We start from the raw sequence: 23,106 nt of genomic DNA on the forward strand, positions 1-23,106 counted from the left end.
TAAGGAAAAGGAAAATATAGTGAGACCTTGAAATAAAAAAAACACATGATCAACTATTCTCATAAAGATGCACATAGGGAAACAAACAGCTGGGCAAGTCTTTTTTAAAAAAGCGTTTTACTGTTTGCTTTTCCAGTTACATTTCTGTGTGAATTAAATAGTCAAACGTTACTATATATGATTTCACAGTTGATTTAACAGTGTGATGTTGTATTACTATGTGGATACAGCAATCTATTCAATTGATACCCTGATAAACAGCATGCCCGTTTAAAGGATACTGTCAATTTAATCACATTTTGTCGAAAAAGGTTTTCCCTACTATTGTTACAAATAATACCTGCTAATGTCTCATGGTTGTGATAGGCTCAGTATAAGAGCCTGAACAGAACAGTACTGTGGTACAAACTCTGCCTTTAGATATGTCGGTGTTGATGCTTACAACTACACAGAATCCAGATAACATCTGTGGGACTCCACATGGACAAGTGTGTTTACAGGATTACAGTCAATAGCTGAAAAAAGCTGAGGAGAATCCTCTATTTTTTCCCCTTCAGATGGCTTGTTTTTTGCATGCGGCAACACTTTGTGTATAGGCAGTTTTACTGATTCAGCCAAATGACAAAAATGGGTAAGGAGGTTCCATGATGCATTCAGTAACTGAAACTACTTTTAACACATTTTTTTTTAATTGTCTAAATTTGTAGTTGACAGTGTTCCTTTAACTGTGATAAACGCCCAGGAACATATTCAGTGGGATGCATTTCAGTGACTATCGATAAATGATATTCTTAGCCTGTTTGAAATGCCATGCCTGTTCTTGTTGGAAAACCTGTTTATAGCAGATGTGATTTGGTGTTTACTAGAGTAAATTTCCACTGCGTGCCACCTTGCTTTCTTCATTCCACTTTCCTGCGCCGGTAATGGCTACTAAATGAGTCAATTTTACTTTACGCTTCTTAGCTCTATAGCTAAAAGCTGCAGATGTATGCATCTCTTGTTTTTTCTTGTTTTTAAGACAATCAATTAAATAAATACAAACATCTACTGCAAAAGTGGGCCAAATTCTTCCCTTTGATATGTGCACACAGCTCCCATTAAAATCAATAGGAGTCCTGCATTTGCATGTAAGACCAAACTTTGGCCTAATGTATGTATTATTGTGACACTTGTGGTATTCAGGGTAATTGCTTCATTGGCATGAATTTGTTTCCAGTGGTGTGTGTGCCAGTTAGGAGAATTGTGTTGTACCCTTAATATAGTGCTTCATGTGACTGAAAGTTCTGTAGACTTGACCTCAGTTATTTCAAAAAGTCATTAGAGGCTGCTGCACCTGATGTTTGATTTGGATTTGCTGTTCTCAATATTGCTGTACTGCATGGGCTCTTGAAACACTCCAAAAACTCCAGGGATTAAACACTACAATAGAGTAACAATTATTTGAACAAATTAGCGACCTTGTCTCGTAAGGTTTCTTCTAGTGGGTAGGGGGCTAGGCATTATGATATTAATCAGATGAGGTCTCAGAATGAAAAATACCTATCTAAGAGTAGTTTGCAATTTCCTCATGTTATGTCACTCACTTCTCCGTTTAGTTTCCTGCTTTCCAAAGAATCTCCTGGATGTTTTTTAAAGTCTCTGATGCTGCATCATTTGTCTTATTAAATTAAACCAAATGAGTTGGAGGAGGGGGATGTCATTAGCTGGAGAGCTCTCTAAGGGCTTTTCTTCACCAGGAGCACTACACTCTTCATATGTTAAACCAAATAGTGGGCTTTCTAGAGACAGGGAAAGAATAAAGTGTTGTGATAACTGACGTCTTCTTAGGGTCCATTTAGTTTAACAATAATTTTCTAATATACCAAATCATCAGGGATCATGACAAAAAATGACTTGTTTTGAAAGGACTCTGGTTACATTGTTTCTGGCCTTTGCTTACTACTAACAATTTAATCAGAAACTGGAGCCAGCACTGATGTGGCAGACAAAGTCTAGTCTCTGACACAAAAATGCTAAAGTACTTTGGGGGATGGTGGTGGGAAAGCTTAGAAGCAGACAAAGTGCAGGCCTCCTTAAAACTAAACACCTGAAAGAAAATTTCAAGAGCACGGTGTCTTGAAAGCTCAGAAAGAAAGTGTCCCTTGAGTATTAAATAACCATAATCCTTTTTTTCCATTTGATGTTTCCCATCCCAGTGACCTATCTAAGAGTCTCATCCATATGATCTACATAAACAGACTGTTACCATACACCTCACTTTACCTCATCAAAGCTTCAGCTAGATGTCTGGAATGAAGCACTGACTATGGTAGCCATCAACCATGCGGTGGTGAAAGTTATAAAACATCCGCCGCATTGCTAGCAGTGCTGCCCGTGTTTTAGAGATCAGTCTATTGTGTACTTTGGAATTACATGAGAAAAATGTGCTTGGACAGGAAATAATTAGCACTTGTCAAAGGGCAGGCAATAGGCTACAGTATTTTACTTTCAGCAGGCTATCAGGGGATCAGCTAGATTAGATAATAGATTTTTTTTTTCCTCTGGAAGTTAAATACAGATGACTCTAATTACCTTACATTGCACATTAGAGAGCACATTATGAACAGTACAACTTGAAGAAATTTAGGTCAACTAAGAGAGTAGCTGGCAAAAACTTTACTGTGCTCTTAGAACAGTGTAGCCATTTTGTTGTTTCAGCAGGTTCACTTGTGGCACTGATACCTTAATTTAAAAAACAAACAAACAAAAAAAAGCATGGAACAGTAACACAGCTCTAAGGTGATTGTGCTTTTACAGGCCTGTGAGTCTTCCACACAGAAGTATCAGAATTTCACTAACATGAATTTCTGTCTTAATCAGACAAATCATGTCCCTGTGGATTTTGCTTTTAGTTATGCCAGCATTCTGCATAATGACTGGCTGAAATTACACAATGTGTTTGTGTAACAGCACAACTGTTCAGATCACATAGTAGTACACTGAGTATTATGACCTGCCATTTTGCATACTGGTAACCCCTAGACAATGCTATCCAAACAGGGCTTTCAGGGATGCAAATTAATCTATATTGAGTGGTAATGATCCAAAATATCTCAGGTGAGACTATGTGAATGTGCTCCAAGTGTTAACAGAAATGACCCAGAGTTTCTAAAGGCTCATACTTGTTTATACTGCTTGATAGTGTCTGATGGACAGGTTGTTATAGCTGTTAAAGAGCTGCTCAAGCCCTTTGAACTGACCCCTTCTTGACCTCAGTTTACAAAAGGTCAGTCTTCAGCTAATAAAGCAGGCGGAACCTTAGCATCTACTGTAGTGAGCAGAGGCTAAAGAGAACAGCTGTGAATTTTGAACTGACCATGCAAACCGGTGGAGGTTTTTTGGGGTCACCATGTGATAATGAAAATTATTACTAAATTATATGGATGTTTAACTGCATAGTGGGCAAGAGAGGGCAGAGTCTAATGTATTGGGTTTGATAAATGAAGTGTGAAGTTACCCATCTGGCTCTAGACAGCACTTGCCTTCTCTCTCTCTCTCTTGTTAAAAAAAGGGAAACATTTTAAAATAACCACAGTACATATAGAATCATTGACCCATGCGGAGAGCTGGAATAGATTAAGATTTAATGGTGACCATGGAAGAAATTATCATTTGAAAAGTGAGACCAAAGGGGGAAAAAGTACAATCCAAGAACTGCACCTGATTCATTTTTTAGGACAATACAATGAGAAAATCCGTTTTATGAGACTGATAATACAACTAACATTTGGTAGACAGGTTACTGTATAAGAGTATCTTTACATTTGTTACTTTACATATATACACACACACACACACATTTTAGATAGTATAAGGTTTTTGTTATGCAACTTTTGCAAATAAGTTTTTTGACTTCCATTATCCTCCCATTTCTACTAAATTTGTCAGTATAACTCCTCAAAAAGCAAATACAAACAAAAAACTTTCTTGATCCTGACACTCACACCCTATCTCTAATTTGTATGTCTTAGTAAAGTACTTGGAAAAGTTGCTCCCTCTCATTTTTTCACTCATCTCTGATTATATACTTCATAGGGTTCACTTTGGGTTTTGCTTTGGCCTGTTCTTCCATGTATCTCATTATCTACTTCTTTCTGCTAAGCAAAGTTCTTTCTTCCTTGTTATTCTCATTTATCTTATTCCAAACCATGGGCCACTCTCTCCTATCCTGTTAAGACCCATCACTTTTATCTTCAACTGCTCATATATTTTTGACCTCCTTTGACTCATCCCTTTTTTGACGTGTCCAAGTGAACATGTGATTTTACCTCATCTTTCAGCTTAAAAGTCTAAAGATGGAAGAGTTTCTCTTAAGTTAGAAGAGCATCCTCATTTTCGCATTTTTTATATTTCCCTTCATATCAGAGCCCTCCATTGTTCATTACTTTACCTCCCTGCTTAATTTTACAAGCCTTGAGAAATTTGAGTTCATCTCACAGGCAACCCATTGACTTTCCCACATTACAACTGGAACCAGAGTAAATAAGATAGGCCAAAACTTAGAAAGAAAGTAGAGATTTATGGTGATCATATCAATAGTCAAGAACAAAAGATTATCATAATGTCCTATGAGGTTACTGAGAGAATTGGCAACTGGATGTATAGTGTTCCATAATAGAGAAATCTGAACCCCATTTGGGTCTGCTCATCTCCATGGATGCACCAATGAAATAGGTCCTCCACTCCCAAAGGATCAGTAGTGAGCCTGGATGCCAATATGAGGGATGTGATGGTCTGACTGTGACAGAGGTATTATTTTTACCCCCTATTAACCACCAAATCCCACCCAAAAATGTGATCCAAGTTTTTGTGTACAGCCTGAAGGCTTTTTATGTAGGTCCTTGGTTTTCAAGGCATCCATAAAATTCCAGGCCAACCCAGAAGAGCTACTGTGTGCTCAAACACTAAATTCACCCAGAACAATAAGTCTGGGTGTCTCCAACACCAGGTGGGTCAAAAACTCAGTTAGCTCAGACTGGAATTCTGAAGTTCTGTACACTGCAACTTTTGCCATTTTAACCATATTCTAACTTCTCAAACAAGAGTGAATGTGGTTTTGAAATTGGGTACTAACTACAGCTGTAGTAAGGGTATTACATACCAGTCCTGCCTCAGCACCGACAGAGCTGAGCTAAAAAAGGGCAAGCTAAATTATTCACCCAGATCTTGGTTTTAAAAGCACATTTGGAGGCCTCACTTATGATTAATTTATGAATCGTATAGTCATTATTAGCTACTGACCTTGCATCAAGCAATGTTCTTGGCCAATGAATAGACCGAACAGTAAGGTCACTATCAGCTGATGACGTTTGCCCGAGATGAGATCTCAGAAGAGACTATAACCAGACACTAGTTGTCATACAGCTGGCCTCAATCTGAAAAATGTTTCCTCCCCCCCTCACCTTTGCTTTCCATGCTTTTCACAACAGGAAACGGAAGAATTTGAGTTTCTAGAAATGGTCCCACTTGACTGGCTAGTCAATGCCTATGGCACTACATGCAAATGTTAAATAAGAATCATCGTAACTCTCTTTCTTTCAAGGCATGCCATTAATTTGAAACAAATTTACCTCACGCTACACTGGAGTTACCTGACTGTTTATCATTCTGCATTAGTGACATCAGAAATATTTAGATTAATAGAAATACTTAGATCATATCTTTGGGGCAGGGCCTGTCTTTTGTTCTGTGTTTGTACAGCATCTAGCACAAAGGGATTCCTGGTCCATGACTGGGGCTCATAAGTATTACAGTAATAAAAATAATAATGTAAAGCTGACATTCAAGAAGCGTTGTCTATGTTGACAGTGACCATCCAAAGAGGCTGAGGGATGAGTGGGAAGATTTGGCTTATTTTGTTGGTTCATGACATATGAAGAAGGTCCTAAAGGTTTTCTTTTTTTCCTGCGTCTTTTTTACATTAGAATTTCAGAACTTGTCTACCCAGGAAGACCCTCTGGAAGGACAGAGAACTAGTACTTACTCTGTTAGCTCAAGTGGTAGAGGCCTGTATTGTGGATCTAAAGATTCAAACCCTGAAATACGGTCCACTGGTTAGGGCATTAGCCTGGGCCTTGGGAGTCCCAGGGAATCCCTCTTTTGCCACAGACTTCCTGTGTGATTTTGGGCAAATCACTTAGAACCAGAACACATTTTGAAAGATGTTTATGTGCCTAAAGATGCTGCATGGGAATTTCAAAAGCACCTAGGCGCCTATCTCAAATATCTGGCCCTTAGTTTCTCCCGGCCTTAGTTTCCCATCTGTAAAATTAAAATAACATTCCTGTACCTCACAGGTATGATGTGAGAATAAATGTATTAAATATTGTGAGTTGCTCAGATACAGTAATAGGAGCTATTTAAATATCCAAGATGGATAGATCTCAAGTACCAAAGACACAAAACTGATTGAGTACAGGGGAGATTTGTTTTCAGATTATTTAAAACTCTTAGTTTTTGTTTGTTTTCATTAATGCCTGTTTAACTAACACAGGTAGGAGAAAATCTCTCTTTATAGGAATTCAGCACTCCTACTTTTTAAATTGAGAGCTCATTCTGCACATCTCTGACATCCCCAATAGGCTTGTCTATACCACAAAAATAATCCAGTGCTGACAATGTATGTTAGCATCAGGAGCTGTTGAACTGTTGCTGAAGAAGTGCTACCTGCAAGTGCCACAAGGACAAGTCATATTCACCATTTTGGATACTGTGGCTAACAAATCTCCAAGAAAAGTAAAGGAAGAGCAGACTTGACTTTCTTTTTATTAAAAAGAAGCAAGACTTTCAAGTCTCCACTTTGTATCAGAAAGCAAACTTGTGGAAAGCATAGTTTTCTTAATATCACTTATTTTAAGGCAAAGGTATTTTGTGGTATGGACGCTGGCAGTGCATATTGTACATACATCATGAAAACTCTGTAAAGCAGATTGAAAGTCCAAACTTACAGCCTTTAAATGAATACAAAACTCTGAGACCTCAGTGAAGGTGTCAATCCTCTTCATGTTGTGTTTGAGGGTCATCTGTCCTTGGTGACCTTTGCCATCTCTTTGATTGGTTATTGCCAGCTCTTTTGCTTCTTGTGACCCTTCCTGTTTTCTGCTTTAGTCTTTCACCTGTGTTTCTTCTATTCAAAAGCCTTTGAACCAGCCAGGCTTGGTATCAGTAGATGCCAGTACTCTAAAGAACAATGGAAATGATGCTTGATTAAATACTGCTGTTTAACAGCCATGATTTTTTTTTCTTTGAAACTATCTTGACCCTCTAACCTTGAAAAGACTTTGCGTCTAAAAGCTGTGGATATTTACAAATAACCCTGCATTCTGCCTCATGATGCGATCAATTCATGAAAAACTTTAGTTGGTGCAAAGGACCTTATAGATTCAGTATAAAATCCATTGAGAGGACTCACGTTGTATGGCATTTTAGGGATGTCTATTGTAAAAGTTTGTCACAAAACTTGAGACCCAGTTACTTACTCTGTTTTTTATGAGCCTTGCAGGCTCTTTCATTACAGCAAACTGTACAGATTGTTTGCTCTGAAGCCACTTGATTACTTTATTTCAATTTTAGAGTTTAGAAGCTCATGAGTAGCATTGACAGCGATAATACCCCAAATTTAGACAGAAATCATATAGTCATCTAGAAATCTTAGTTGACACTTTTTGTTTGATTTCATACCCACTTTATGTGTGTCTGCCAGGTCTTCAAAGACAGATCCAATTGCTTGGCAAGTGACACAGATTTTAGCTCTCATTACAGCATGATTAAAGTTTCCAAGCCAAAAAGCAGTGTTGGTGATTCAGAGAGCCAACTTTTTGCCTAACAGAGAATTTGTTGAAATTGCTGCAGTTTTATGGAGTGCGCTTAATGCTCATTTTCTGATGGAAAAGTACCTATAATTGCCTGTTAATAAAATATTATAATATTATACATTGGTCTGAATTCAAGTAATCTGGACAAGGCTTTAAAGTCAGCACTAGTGACCGTTCCTTATTTGTATAAGATTTCATGATTGCAATGCAAGGAAGTGATTTGGCAACAGTGTACTCACTACCCACTTGCAGATCTGAATTCAGGGAACAGAAATTATGGGGTTTTCAGGCTGCAGGATGGTGGAGATCAAGTGTATCACAGAGGTGACAAATGTATAATCTGTGGAGACAGAGTGTTAGCTACATCATCTGACAGCTGAACCACAAAGTGGCATTAGCATCAGCTGTCATCCTTCTTGCTACAGACAGTGGTGTCTGCCAGAGGCCAAGGAGGAGGCGAAAAGCAGGAGTGTGCGTGTATATATGGAACTGTTGTCTATTGCTCTGTTGCTCTTCAGCTAAAGAACTGGCATTTTGAGCTAGGGATGTGGAATGATTGGCCCAGTGAATGAAAGAATGTCATAGGTTTATTTTGAAACCATCCATTGAGGTTTCTTATTTTCCTCTGCCCTTAGCAGAGTGTCCTTTATGCCTCAGAACCGAATATCTCCATAAAACCAGCTCACAAATTTAGTACAAACTGAAACTTTGTCTAAAAATAGAAGTTTGGGACTAAATGAGGCTAGAGATGGAACTACCTTTTCTTTCCAAGAACAGATGCCTTATCCTATGGGGACTTTATTGTTAATGTTATTACAGTTATCTTTGTATTAAATTTAGCTCTATGTAGTATAAAACTATTTGAACTTTGAGGATCTGGGTTATAAAATCAGCATATAATGTTAATATGGAAAAATTGTGGGATAACATGGGGAAATTAAATGCAGTCAGCCAAATTCTGTGTTATTTTCACCATTGCAAAAGATATAAGTGAACAGGTACAAGTACAGGACTTAAGTCTTGGATACTGTTAATCTTGTGTGTTACTAAATTTTCAGCACATATATGGGACTCGATGATGTTGGGAATTAATAATGAAACACAAAGCCTTTCATCTCCAGTCACTAGTTCAATTGTGGATCAGGTTGGTAGTGCAAAAATGTTATTCCTTTTGGATTGCTGTTTGATGGCTTATAGAAAATGCATTGGTTCTTCAGTCCTAGTAGGCAAGTGTGTATTTAATATAGTGCCACTATCACAACAGACACTAATTTATACCCTTGCTGATGTTTTCAGAGAAACCAAAAATCAAATGGACATAGCAACAGAACAATATGTCCTCAACAGGAGAAGTGGTTTCTCCAGGCCAGGGTTGTGACAAGTTATTTTTCCAATGAGTGGGGGACCCATTGCCTGCTCTGTACCTTCCATATGAAGAGAGGACATCGCTCTGTAGTCGTCTTCATAAAGAGCTTTTACATGTATTTAAAAATGTGTGTGTATAAATATGTGCAGATCTACACATTTATCACATATATACTGGTGATAGCCATGTTACAGATTGGAGGACCATGTCCGCAATAGTGGACAGGAAGGGAAGCAACTTTTGTCTGGGTCTCAGGCCAAGGGGAATGAGACGAACTGGAAAGAAGTGTTTAAAAATATAGTCTATTGTATAGTCCCTGTAGCTGCAAAGATGGCATCTTTCTAACATTTGTGAAGTTTATGGTTAGATATGTTGTTTAAAAAGATAAGGACTAAGGGGCCTCTTACATAAACTGTATTGTTTTCATATCCATGGTCCTAATGACATGTTGGGAATATCTATAGACCATGAATGAGAAAACAGTTTAGGGATTATAAGGTGGTAGTAGAAAGAAAAATACTTTGTAACCCACTGAAACTTCTTGGGATCTACGCCTACAAAAGGAAACCTTTAGAAGGAAAGCAATACCTTTGAATTACTAACAAATATTCTCATGAGTTGCAATACCACTGAAATGTTTCATAGTACCATATTGAGTATACTATGAATTGCCTAACGTGGGTTGGTGATGAAGCAGAAATAATGCATGGGCAAGAAGCTTATTAAAGAATATTAATGACGGGCTTTGGTGTCATCTAGAAAAAGAATGGCAAAATCATAAACACAGGCAGTTGGAGATGGACCAAAAATAATTTCTTAGAAGATAGAGGCAGTGAATATGCCGAGTATAGAAAAAGAAGTTAGGGGAAAGTGTTAGACAATTAAAAGCAGAGGTGGTGAGAGCTTGGAGGGAAAGAGAGAAAGTAGCATGCTATCAGAGAGAGAGAGAGTAGCCTGCTTTCAGAGAGAGAGAGTCTTGAGAGCTTTTGAACCTGATACTGAGAGGGTATACCAGACTCATTGAAAGACTGGTAATTTTTTTTCATCAGTTACATTTATAAGGTTGGTGTAACTGATGTTAGAATTTGGCGCAAAATATGATGTGAATAAAACAGAACAAATAATTCATTATATTAGTTTCACCACTTTCTCTGAAAATTGTCTTTGAGCAGATTGCTATCTTCTCAGATTTATTCACTATCTGAAATTATTTGGTAAATAATTTTGGAGAATTCTTGGTCCGCAGGTTGTTTATGAACAGGTCATTGTAATTATGTATCTGAAGCTGAAACCATATTGGTTAGTTTTGATCGAACACACAGCTCATTTAATATGTATCTGCTTCCTGGTTGGATGAGAGTGACTATTTAGAATTGGGTTCTCTCATGAATGTGTGATTATGAATTCAGAATGTACTTTTTGGAATTTTCCAACATTTGCTTAAAATTTGCTGTTTCTGCAAACATTCCTGCCAGAAAATTGATTTGCTAGAATATCTGTGCCGAGTTAACAGAAAAGTGTGACACAAATGGAGTAAAAAGAATTTTCTTTTAAAATAATAAAAAAATATTCACAGGTTTTTTTCTGTATTCACCAATCTTTAGTTTTCCGCTAATATGATCAATCTTGATTTGTGGTAAATAAGTAAGGTGTTTTACTCTCTACTAATTGCACCCTCAGCAGAATTTTAATAAAGGTTATGAGTTGTGGGTATTTTTGTCTGATACTGGGGATATATTTATATATCTTAGAAGGCCAAAATGTGTCTTTCTAGAGTTTTCAGATCCTTTAATAAGAATGATTTTTGACCATCATGGTCAAGGTTGATTTGAGGAGATGCCCTGGAGATGAAAGGTTAACAATTTGTCCAGTCTAGAATGGATTAATCACTCACTGTACACGGTGCTTATCTTAGCAGACGATTTGCCACTCACAAAGAACAGTAATTTTATTTTATATCAGGGTGTCCCAAGTGTATCTTAGACATTTCCCCTTCAATGTATTTTCCCAGTTTATAGATGAAGCCTAAATTCAGCTGTCAGTTGCAAAGTGATAGAATGGGAGTTGGGTTATTAATAGCTTTGCTTGCCTGTAGGTGACACTGTTTCACCATTTATCTGAACATTGTCCAATATCTTGTCTAGGGACAAAAAAAAAGGAGTTACATTAAAATAATTTGGGAGAGATTCAAATAAATATATTGCATTAATGGTTCCTTCCGTCTTGGTTAGAGAGTGGAGTATTAGGTATGGGTGGATGAATGGCATGTTATCCTTTTCAAAGACGGCAGCAGTTTATGAAATTATTTCTGATTAATTAGCTCACTAGCATCTCTACGTCTGTTCAGTATCCCCTTGACAGGCAAGATGCTAAAAAGATTACTCTACAGTGTTTCTAAAGGCGAATGTAAAAAACCTGGAGGATAATACACTAGTGGAAAATCTTAATTCACTGCTAACTTGTGGCAATGTAAAAGTAAAGTTAAAATGTTCTTAGTCATGCAAGTCATTTAAATTAATAATGTGTGCCATTAAGTGAAATTTCAGGGAGGATTTTTTTCCTACAGGAAAAAGGATACTGCTTACAGAGAAAATAAAAAATTCTATGAGGCTTGAGCAATCATCTATCTCTAAGCTACAGTGGTCAGACTGCCAGATGTTCAGGCGCTGCTGCTGCTTTGACATGTATATCTCTCTTCCAGGCAGAAAACAATATATACATCAGCCCAGGTGCAAGGTGGCCTTGCCAGCAAATCTACCTCCTCCTAGCTGTGACACTCATCCACTCCACATCACAATGTGTATATTAGAAGGAGAGTGTAATTAACGCCCGGAAAGAATAGGTTTCACTAAAGTGATGTGCACTGTAATGATATTGTTAGCTTCCTTAATTTCCAGTTTCACCATCAATTATGCCATGTGTTTCATCCAGTTGGTGCTACCCTCCCAGTGTTAATTATAACCTACAAGACTGTTACAGTTAATTTTATGGCAAGCATATTGTCTCTTCAAGGCTCCAGAGCAGCTCATAAATTATCTTGAAGGTAAAATGTAACTTGGGGAACTAGTTATGAAAATTCCATCCATCTCGCTTAGGAGGTGCAGCTGCTACTGTCAGCTGCCTTGCTGCTGCATTGTGAAGGAATTGTGGTGGGTCAGGTTTAAGACGCTAGGCCCAGACTGTCACTGAGGAGAGAGGCTGTCCTGGCCCTGTCAGACAAGTACCTTCTGCCAATCCCTTGTGGTTTCGCTTTGCAGGCAGTAAAAGGCAGGCAGTGCAGGTGGATGGTCCCCAAGCTGTCTCTATTCATTACTTTACAGAAACTTGTTTTAGTTAGGCAGGTACGGAGACCTTTTCTCTTCACTGTTGTCATGATGTTAGGCATCATCTGCAAAGTCTGAGATAGATAACTCTATAAATAACTCAGTGTTACGCTGGGGCTGTGGTGGTGGTGGGGAGTGTGGGGGAATGATTAGCACCATACGCACACACCCAGTAACTCACTGGGTTGTAAAATGATTGTTAATTTACTTGTAGGAAGGGGTTGGTTTGGAGGAGCACATCTGTTCCTTTTTATTTCACATACATAATTTGATGAGGTGAGATTTAATTGCTAAGTAATTTGTATGAAAGTTTGGCATTACATAAGCATGTTTTTATATTGGGATTATTTTTATGAAGTGTGTGTTTGTTAAAATTTTTTCTCACAAGAATTGCAAACTCTGTTCAAGCCCTTGGGGGCTTCAAAAAAAAAACCCAAAAAACAAAAGACAAAGTGCTCACAAGTAGATGAGACTTTCATTAAGCATATTTGTATAGTTACTGTAAATGCCCTTTTATTGCTGATGGCTCTTCCTTTGAAATTCTGGATCATGAGTTAGTATTGAAAGCTTTCAAGCTTTGGGAGTGCCCCTAAGCATTTGTCTTTATTAACTACAAGTCAGGTTTTCGGATGGCGCAGTTTTCTCTGCACTTTCACACTATTAAAAGCATCCCATATTTAGTCACTGGTATCTCCCCCTGTTGCCTACAGCTGGGAGGGCAGATGAATGAACACTGAAAGTTGGTGCTTGTGCAATTCCACATACAGTCAGAGGTGCTGCGGATGCAAATACACAGGGCCATTGTGAATTAATAAATGTTGTGAACTGACTTAAGGAGAAAAGGCACAATAATAAAAATCGGCCAGGACAATGCACCACAAAATGCAGTTTGTTCATTTGTTTTAACAGCTGTAATTCAATTTTAATGATTTTTGATAATTTATAATGTCCCCGAGCAAACTTTTCAAAATAATGAAGTTTTGGTATGTGAGACCTTAGTTTATAAGCACTCTGCCTTTAAACCTTTTCAAAGTGGGGGAAAGGAGGCATCTGCATGTAGAAATTATTGAAAAGTGCATTTGTGAGGTGCTACCATAGATTCATTGTCACTTTCTTTTTTCCCCTGGAAATTCCAGGAAATGTGTCTTTGACACATTTAGAGGTCCATTTCCCCTCCAAATATGGGACACTTAGGCTATGCTACAGGCTATGTTGGCAAAACTTATGTTGCTCAGGGTTGTGAATATTCTATCCCCCTGAGTTACACCGACATAAGCACTCGTGTGCACAGTGCTATGTCAGTGCGAGAGCTTCAGCCCCCGACAGAGCTTCTGCTGCTCGCATTGGTGGTTTTTTAATGCCAATGGAAGAGTCTCTCTCTCTCTCTCCCCCTCATCGGCATAAGACATCTTCACCACGTGAACTGCAGTGGCGCAGTTGTATCAGTATAGCTGCGCTGCTGTATGTATAGACATACCCTGAGGCATGCTCTTCTCTTGAGAAGAGAATAGACTCCTAAATTTCAACCATTTTAAGGAACCGGAACATTGAATCTTATCTATCTTTGTTATTCAGGGCTAGATTATGCCTTCAGGGACTGTCTTGAGCAGGTGTGTGTGATATGCAAACAGCATCATCCTGCCCCAGAAGCATTGTGCCTCAGAGACACAATTCCTCCCTTGCTTTCTCCTTTTTTTGCTCCCAGGGGCGGGGGAGGAGGGGAAGGGAAGGTAGAAAGAGTTATTTATTTTTGGTGTATACCATTTAGTGCTACATTGCTCCACCCTGGCGGGCTCCTATATGTAACACCTTGTGTGACCAACTAAAGTTTGCAGTGTAGTTGTAGCCATGTCAGTCCCAGGACATCAGAGAGACAATGTGGGTGGGATTATAGCTTTTATTGGACCATCTTCTGTGGCTTGAAAGCTTCTCTCTCTCATCAACAGAAGTTGGTCCAATAAAAGATATTACCTCATCCACCTTGACTCTCAACTGAAGGTTGACTTCTGACCATAACCGTATGAAGATCATCCATCAGTGTCACCAAAATGGTCCCAATGTTGTGGCTCAGTCTGCATTCTGGCTGAGAAGGATTAAGGCTGTCTGCATTGATTAGCAGTTGTTAAAGTATGGTTGTCACTAATTTTTGGATGAGTTTTCTTAGGAAGAGAAGGTTGGGGATAGAGCAGTAATTTTTAAGATTGCTGGAGTCCAGTACTAGTTTCAGAAGGACTGATCAGATTTTGAAGCACTTAGAGGAGAGGAAAGTGATCAGGAACAGTCAGCATGGATTCACCAAGGGCAAGGTATGCCTGACTAGACAAATTAGAGGATTGGGCCAAAAGAAATCTGATGAGGTTCAACAAGGACAAGTGCAGAGTCCTGCATGTAGAATGGAAGAATCCCTGGCACTGCTACAGACTAGGGACCGAGTGGCTAGGCAGTAGTTCTACAGAAAAGGACCTGGAGATTACAGTGGACGAGAAGCTGGATCTGAGTCAACAGTGTGCCCTGGTTGCTAACGGCATTTTGGGCTGTATGAGTAGGAGCATTGCCAGCAGATCAAGGGACGTGATCATTTCCCTCTATTTGACATTGGTGAGGCCTCATCTGGAGTACTGTGTCCAGTTTTGGGCCCCGCACTACAAGAAGGATGTGGAAAAATTGGAAAGAGTCCAGCAGAGGGCAACAAAAATGATTAGGGGGCTGGAGCACATGATTTATGAGGAGAGGCTGAGGGAACTGGGATTATTTAGTCTGCAGAAGAGAAGAATGAGGGGGGATTTGATAGCTGCTTTCAACTACCTGAAAGGGGGATCCAAAGAGGATGGAGCTAGACTGTTCTCAGTGGTACCAGATGACAGAACAAGGAGTAATGGTCTCAAGTTGCAGTGGGGGAGGTTTAGGTTGGATATTAGGATAAACTTTTTCACTAGGAGTGTGGTGAAACACTGGAATGGGTTACCTAGGGAAGTGGTGGAATCTCCTTCCTTAGAGGCTTTTTTAAGGCCGGGCTTGACAAAGCCGTGGGTGGGATGATTTAATTGGGGATTGGTTCTGCTTTGAGCAGGGGGTTGGACTAGATGACCTCCTGAGGTCCCTTCCAACCCTGATATTCTATGATTCTATGTTTGCATGCTTCAAAGAGGTAGGTATATTGATTTATATGAAAAAAGTGTTAATGAATCCTAGAGGCTTGATTCTTTTCTCACATACAGTGGTTTTACATCAGTGTAACTCCACTGACTTCAATAAAGTTACCGTTGATTTAATTTAGTGTAACAGAGACCAGAATAAGGCCTCAGTAAATTCCTTTCAAACTGTCAATATGAGGGTCTCTCAGACTTCCATTTTAATACTGTTTCCGGAGAGAGAGATTTGGTTGGAAAAAGTCTTTTCTGACTGAACTTGGCATGCAAAACTATCAGCACAGAAGTATTTCTTTTAAATATAAAAAATTTGTTTTATACAACTGAAAAAGAAAACCTTACCAGAATAAAGTGCTTTTGTTTTCCTGCACTGTATAGCCTGAGGCCAACTTCAAAAGAAAAACTATAACTTGGAAAGTGATTGAACTACTGATATTATGAAGCCATAGGTCATTTGGGAAAACATATTAAAGTTACTTTAAAAAGGGGAGGGGAGGAGGAGAGCCTAAAAAGTGGCTGCCATAGAAATCTGCTGTCACACTTGAAGAGTTTAAAAAAAATCACTGGAAATTTTAGAGTTTTGGCTGTTGGGTTGTGGGGTTTTTTTTTTTTTTTTGATGCAGCTGGATTGACATGATAGAACAAAACTGCACCAAAGGAGTCATTATATTCTGTTGGGTCAACAACTCAGGAAGAAAATGAATTTTTAAGGTAGGGTCAGTAATAGGTCAAAACACTTTTGGGAAAATGCAATTTATTTAGAGTTAGAAGCTCTTATTTATGAATATGCAGTTTGTAAAACAAACCCGATCAGACATTTTTCTTTGCATAAAAGAAGACATTTTTGAAATAGTATGTATATGAAACTATGCATTTTCCCAGTGCAATTGAAATCTACTAGGTACAGAAATATGTAAATATTAAAAAAAACATTTTGCAAAACAAATATATACAAATACTGAAAGCACTTAAATCAAAGTTTTGAGAGGAAAACATAATGTATTTCAAAAACAAAAAATTATAAAAAAGTGCAACAGTTACATGAATTCCAAATAGCTACAGAGCCGGATTCTTTATAGAAATTCTTGATGAGAAAGCAGATCTCTAAATGTAACCCCATGAAGCACATAAGTGCCTATGCATAAATGTACTTTATTATATTATTGCCACAAATAAATATTAAAGCCTGAGTATTCTTCTTTAAAAAAAAAATCACTGTGGTGTTAGTTTGTTTCCAGAACCTAAAATTAAACATCGCATGGTTTCTTTAACTTTGGGTTTTCTTATTTGGGACATGAATTAATCATAAACTCTAATCCATGTATGAGTACCTATATGTACATGTGGAATTTGGAAGTTGTCAAGGCTCTGAATGAACACAGAAGTCTGTCAATGCAGATCAAATTGCATAGTTATTTTTTGTCCCTGCCATTAACCTCTTATCATAGTAGTTTTTCTTTTGTCAGACTCTAGTATGGGAGACATTTGGGGATTATTTTTGGTTGCCAGTACTGCCAAACCTTTTTTTTTCTTTACTATAGGAGATGAAAAATAAATTTGTCGCACTTAGCCCCTTTTCAGTGTTTCACGGCCAATTTCTGATAAATGGGTCTCTTGTAAGAGAGCCATTTTACAATTGGTCTTGAGTCAGAAGTTTAAAATTTTTCTTCAGTAGGATTGTTCAGACCACATACATTTCATGTAATTGTAATTGTATTTGCATGATTCATGTTATATGGTCAAGGAACAAGAACTTCATTACACACCTAGGCCACAGTCCAACAAAGCACTTAAGCACATGAGTACCTTTAAGCTGATAAATGGTCCTATTGAAGGAACATACCTTGCAATAATGTCAGTGGCACTACTTATGTACTTAAGTTACACATGTGCTTAAGGCCCCAGTTCAGCTAAGCATGTGCCTAACCTTAAGCATGTTCTTAGGTCCCATTGTCAATGGACTTTCAGTCAATGGGACCTAAGCCAGCGGTTCTCAAACTGTGGGTCGGGACCCCAAAGTGGGTCATGACCCTGTTTTAATGGGGTCACCAGGACTGGCGTTAGGCTTGCTGGGGCCCTGAGCTGAAGCCAAACCCTGGGCCCCACCACCTTGGTAGCAGGGCTCAGGCTTTGGCTTCAGCCCTTGGGCAGTGGGTATCAGATTACAGGCCCCCTGCCCGCAGCTGAAGACCTTGGGCTTTGGCTCTGCCCCCATCCCTCCCAGCCGGGGCAGCAGGGCTCAGGCTTTCGTCCCCCCTCATAGGGTTGTGTAGTAATTTTTGTTGTCAGAAGGGGGTTGCGGCGCAATGAAGTTTGAGAACCGCTGACCTAAGCACATGCTTTAAAAACGTGTGCTTAAAGTACATTGCTGCATAGGCAGGGGCGGCTTCAGGCACCAGCGCAGCAAGCGCGTGCCTGGGGCAGCAAACTGTGGGGGGTGGCCTGCCGGTCACTGTGAGGGCGGCAATCAGGCTGCCTTCAGCGGCATGCCTGCGGGAGGTCCCACGGTTTCGGCGGCAATTCGGCGGTGGGGATGCTGAAAGCATGGGACTGGCGGACCTCCCGCAGGCATGCCGCCAAATCAGCGTGACCAGCGGACCGCCCGCAGGCATGCCACCGAAAGCCACCTGACTGCTGTGCTTGGGCGGCAAAATACATAGGTGCATAGGCACCTATATGCTTCACAGACCGGGGTTACATATAGAGATCTGCTTTCTCATTGAGTATTTCTATATAGAATCCTGCGCTGTATCTATTTGGAATTCATGTAATTGTTGCACTTTTTATAATATCCTGTCTTTGTTTATGAAATACATAATGATTTCCTCTCAAAATTTAAATTAATGACTCAAAGTTTTAAACACTTTTATAATCGTAACATAATTGTTTCCACCAATGTAGAGGTTGATCCTGAAAGATGCTGATCACCCCTTGCTGAGTGCCCTCAGCTGTCATTTAAATGAAAAATATTAATCCAGGAATTCTCATTTTTTTCTCTCTCTTCATCTGATAAAAGGAAACTTTAAGAAAACCACAAATTGTCAGAAACATTATGAAGAAAAAGATTCGTATTCTTTTTATTTAAATTTTTTTGTAATTACAAATTGTGATTTAAATACGCTTAAGTGTCATTAGGTGCCATCAATTATGAATCCTAAAACAGAATTCACCTTTAATTTTTAATTGGCTCGCTTTTTAAGTCAAAGCCTTAGCTTTATTTAAGCATATTATTTTCTGTTTCACACAAAAGTATGTACAAGATTTATTGGCGTTTGCATGAAAAAATAAAAGAATTTTCATGTTTTATAAGAAACTTAATACACTCTCACAGATGGTCCCGCTCAGGTGTGATTTTAATTACGAGATACAACAAAGCCCAGCACAGTAGGAAGTCTCTTAATAAATGTCCTGAGGCTTTTGTCTTCACATGTCAAAAAGCCTTTTTATTGAGTGATTAAAATATTTTCTTTTATTGGCTGATTTTAAAAATGAACAAAATGCTTGGAATAGAAATATGAGGGCTTTCAGAGTTCAAAATGTGTTGATTTGCATTGTTTGGGGGGAGTGAAAAAGAAGTTTTATTTTGGAATTACTTTTTTTCCCTCTCTCTAAATTTGCTTTTCAAAAAGCAAATGCTAGACAAATGTGTTAATAATATATTAAAAATGTGCATGAACATGAATAATGTATTAACAAATGAAAATGTGTTCTCTTTACATACTGTGCTTGATTTTGGCTTGTCACTTTGTTTAGCAGTAAAAAGCTAGGTTTTGTAAAACACTGTGTAAAATGCACAGAAAGAAACCAATAATAATTTAAACCCAGCCATAACATCCAGCTTCCATTAATAAAACACAAATGATATGGTCTTATTGTTAAATATTAGTAATATATAATAATAATTTTATACTGTCTCTCTCTTAGTGGGGAATTATGAGGACCTCAGGTAAGGACCTCGGTGTCCTGACATGGTTAATTATCCATAGATAATGGTTATCAGCAATAGCTGTTATAAGCACCACAGCCTCATTGGTGAGGGGTTATTAAGTGTTTGCACTCTCAGGTGCAGTGCACCTATGCACTTCTCTACAGAAACAAACAGCTGTGTTTTCTTTACTGTATTATACATCACATTCAGTGCATCATTTATTATAGCAAAGCTAATGATGCACATGCAAACCTTTATGTCCCATATTATACAGTGGTAATATATTTGCTATAGATATGTTAATTTAGCTTTCATAAGTCATTTATCTTTGCTAATATATAATGTATCTTATTTAGGATGCTGCAGCTCTGGGGTTCATTACGTATGAGTGTATTTAAATAAGAAATGAGTAGAACTAACTTATGTTAAGTGGCTAAACGTTTCCAGGTCCCCAAATCCTGTTTCATAATATCTGAGAACTTTCTTCTTAAGGACACAGTTATTGGAAATCATTATTCCAAATCTGGGACAATGAAAAGAGTGAAAATAATGAGCATATACAAGTAACATAGGTTGCTTTTTCGATGAGGTTGAATGCATCTCATGGGAGGAAGTTCCTTCAACTTTAGATAGTTATGGCTCACTTTAAATCATGGTTTGGAAAATGCTTTACTCCTTACACATGTAGCTTAGGACTTAGCTTATGGGTTAATTTACTAGTTTAAAGTTAGCTTTTAAGTAAAAAGATAAGATATATGTGTAAGGCAGTAATGTAAGAAGCCTCCAGGCCCAAACCTGTAAGACATTAGTGTAAACACGTAGCGTAAGGAAGTTAAGGCTATAAGCATAAATAAGCTGATTGTCAGTACCCCTAACTTATAAATTGGTATAAGATATAATTTTGCAATAAACCGTTCTGCTGAAATTTTGTATAAAGTGATGGTAGGTACCTGAAAAAGTTAGGTGATGCCAGTTTCAGTATTGTAGGATAGGAACATCAGCAGATGCTTAACAGCAGGATTGCTATAGTAACGAATAGATGTATATGCTAATAAAGTTAAGATAATTAATATGCAAACCTAAAGAATAAGTTTGTTCCCTCCCAACAATATGAGGGAGAGGAAATTAATTAGGGGCAAAGGAGGCTGAACATTATGAATATTCATGGCAGGCATCAGATCCTGTAAGAGGGCTAACTACAGCCTAGACCTGAGGTTCTCAGATTGTGGTCCGTGGACCACCAGTGGTCTATGAGCTCCATTCAGGTGGTCAGCGGATAGATCCCTCTAATGTGCATGCCTAGGCGGCCACACACAAGAGAATGAAGGGCCACCCATCTAATTAGTGCAGGTATGGCTCCATTAATTAGGTGCCTGGAACCTGGAGAAGACGCACTTGTAAGGTGAGGTGGTGGCCTTGGGGGGAACAGGAGGTAGGTGGGAGGGGGCAGTGGGGTGAGAAGAGGTGGTTGGGGGAATTTGGGACGTGCAGGGGTGCAGCAGCCAGAGAAAGAGACGACTTTCCCCAGTTCTAGGGCTGTGGCTTCCAGGGAGAGACGGCCCTCCTTCCCAGCCTCAGCTCTGTGACTGCTCTAGTGGGGGAGATACCCCCTCGTTCCCAGCCCCAGCGCAGGCACTGCCGCGGCAGGGGAGAGAGGGAGAGACACCCCCTCGTTCCCAGCCCCAGCGCAGGCACTGCCGCGGCAGGGGAGAGAGGGAGAGACACCCCCTCCTTCCGAGCCCCAGCTCAGGGGTGCCGCAGTGGGGGAGAGAGAGAGAGAGAGATCCCCCTCCTTCCCAGCTCCAGCTTGGGGACTGCTGCGGTGGGGGAGAGAGGGAGAGACTCCACTCCTTCCCAGCCCCAGCTCAGGGGTGCCGCAGTGGGGGAGAGAGAGAGAAATCCCCCTCCTTCCCAGCTCCAGCTTGGGGACTGCTGCGGTGGGGGAGAGAGGGAGAGACTCCACTCCTTCCCAGCCACAGCTCAGGGGTGCCGCAGCGGGGGAGAGAGGATGCATCCATCGCATTAGAAAGGTAAGACTATCGATATTAAAATATGAGTTGTGTGATTTTATTTGTAGAACAAAAAATGTTTATTATTAAGGGGTTTTTTTATATAGCGCTTTTATCCAAAGTGCTTTACAATAGTTAGCTAATGGTACAAACAACATTTGGATTGATCATTAAGTGGTCCGCCGAGACCCTCAGAAATTTCTAAGTGGTCCGCGAAAAAAAAAAGTTTGAGAACCACTGGCCTAGACCATTGAGACTCGACCACTGGATCGCTTGCCATGCCAGAGATAGGATAGAACCCTAATGGACCACCACCTGTCTCCACGGGAATTGGGAGAGTATGTGTATGACTCTGGACATAAAGTTAATAATGCATGACTGTTACATTCTTGTTTGGATCGGAACTTCTGTATTTACTAATTGTGTTAATAAGACTATTGCAAAATCAAAAGCTTTTCCCAAGTCTGAGTGTTGCAGCCATGTATATTGAGGTTTCCAATTTAATTGTATTTCTAATAACTCTGGGCTTGATCTTGGAGCTGGAACCTGCCAAACCTCAGAGTACTAATTTGTCATTTGGGGATTCGAAAGTAATCAATACACAATCAATAGATCAGGCAACTCACATTTCTTAGAACGTACCACATTGAATGAGTATTGAATAATGGAATGAAAAGATAAAGTGCTAATTTTATATAAACGAAACCACGTTCAGCCTGGGGCCTACTGAAAGTAAGATGAGTTTTATGGTCTTTGAAGATCATTGGTCAATATCACTCCTTACCTAATAAGAGCTAAATCGCATTTAAACACGCCAGATTGTTAGAAGGACAGTGTTGGGCCTGTGCTCACATATTGCATGGAACGTTGAGTTCGTGGACGTTGTTGGGCTCGGTGATGCTAACACTCACAGTTTTATCATGGATCTCACATTATTTGGTATTTTCGGAGTGATGTAATCACATGAAAATCTTAGCTTACCATTTTTTTAAAAAGTAAGTTTCCAGCCCTGATGGCTGCTGAGAAGGCAAGTAAAGAGACCCCAGATTTATTTTGCTATGTATCCATGATTTTTTGGAACCTGGCTCATGATTTTTGAGTGCTTCGCATTGGCAGTGCTGCAGGCACAATAGGAAAGCTGCAGCAGTCTGCGTCATAGCTACATGAAGAATAACTTCATCAATTAAGAATAAGGAATAGGAGTATGATTTTTATTCAGGGAAAAATCATATGAACATTTCCTCTTATTAGTGATTTTAGGAGCTTTTCATCTTTAGTGAATATCTGGTGAATTCTTGTGGTCTTAGTTAAACTGTGGCTGAAGACACTTCTGTGCTATTTCAGCTAATATTATAGGGTCACAGACTTACTAGCTAATTTGTGTACTAACACTGGTATAAACCGGAAACTACCCAGTGGAAATCAGTGGAGTTATACCAGTGTGAGAGGAGAATCAGATCCGCTATTGTTAGACATGG

General features: G+C 39.2%; 1 protein-coding gene across 2 annotated transcripts in view; it reads left to right on the plus strand.

Annotated features, from left to right (window-relative positions):
* Positions 1-23,106, plus strand: part of FTO (FTO alpha-ketoglutarate dependent dioxygenase) — a 335,307-nt gene that overhangs the window by 161,241 nt on the left and 150,960 nt on the right. The gene's annotated exons all lie outside the window — the stretch shown is intronic.

Source organism: Malaclemys terrapin, chromosome 14 (genome assembly GCF_027887155.1).
Source record: "Malaclemys terrapin pileata isolate rMalTer1 chromosome 14, rMalTer1.hap1, whole genome shotgun sequence".
Lineage (NCBI taxonomy): Eukaryota > Metazoa > Chordata > Testudines > Emydidae > Malaclemys > Malaclemys terrapin.